Source organism: Neopelma chrysocephalum, unplaced genomic scaffold (assembly GCF_003984885.1).
Source record: "Neopelma chrysocephalum unplaced genomic scaffold, ASM398488v2 Primary Assembly neopelma1_96932, whole genome shotgun sequence".
Lineage (NCBI taxonomy): Eukaryota > Metazoa > Chordata > Aves > Passeriformes > Pipridae > Neopelma > Neopelma chrysocephalum.
This window is the reverse complement of record NW_020925575.1, coordinates 2,247-3,396: the sequence shown is the minus strand read 5'-3', so window position 1 is coordinate 3,396 and position 1,150 is coordinate 2,247.

Here is a 1,150-nt window from a genome sequence, read left to right as displayed (position 1 = left end):
CTGCGCCGTGGCAGAGATGAAGTTCTTCAGCCACATTGCCAATCAGGCTCCACATGAGAGCTGGCACCTCAAGTGCCTGCAGCTCTTGGCCCATGCTCTGGTGGGCATAGGCTTCTCCACTTATACCCTGAAGACCATTGTGATGCCCCTCCTGAACACCAGACCCGTGTCACGGTGGGGCAGGAGGCAAGTCCTGTGGCGGCTGGGGGGATACCATGCAGTACCTGCACGGCTCCCTGGAGGAGAAAAACCTTGACCACTTTATGGTGGGCAACCAGACATTTCCTCAGGAGATTTTCTTGCCCCCGGATGTCAAAACCGCCCAGCCACCCAACCTCTTCCATCGCCTGGCGCAGGATCCGGCCGCCCACACCCAGGCTATGATGGAGTACCAAGAACTCAGAGATGGGATCGAAAGAATTGTCCTCTACAGCCAGTGAAAGAGGTCTTCACCTAGAGAGCTGTGCTTGTGGGGCTCACAGCTGCTCCAAGACAACCATCTCATGCCACAAGGAAAAAGAGAGGAGCATGTGGGACAGAGAGAACAAAGAGAAAACCCTGTGCAGCAGCACTCTGCCATCAGCATTCCCCTCTCAGCAGTCTGCCCAGCACAGCATCCAGTGATGGCCGGGGGGGGCTACAAAGATGACTTTCATCCTCCTTTCCCCTCCCACTCTCACAGTCATTGTGGCCATTGCAGATGGGCCCAGGAATTCTTTCTGGCAGCTCCGGCTGCTCAGGGATCAAGCCAGAGGCATCGCTAATATTCCTAAACTCTATCTCTCCTTGTTCCCTCAAGGGACATCAGTAGGTCAGCATTGCACACACTGTGTGGGACCTGACCTGAAATTTTTTTAAGATATACTTTAGAATATTTTATTTATTACCTATATTTTTAATTAATATTTCATAGATCTCTTGATATTTATTATAGCAGATATATATTAAACCTAATATCATAATATTTTAATAGATTACTATAGCATTAATAAATCTTTACAAGTGTTTCCCCCTGTCCCCTTATGGGACACCTTCAGGTCAGCCTTGCACCAAGACTGTCTTCCCCAGACGCTGTTGGAGCTGACCTTCATGTTTTTCTATAGAAATAGAGAAGTTTTAAAATTTTTAGATAAATATATAGAATAAAGAT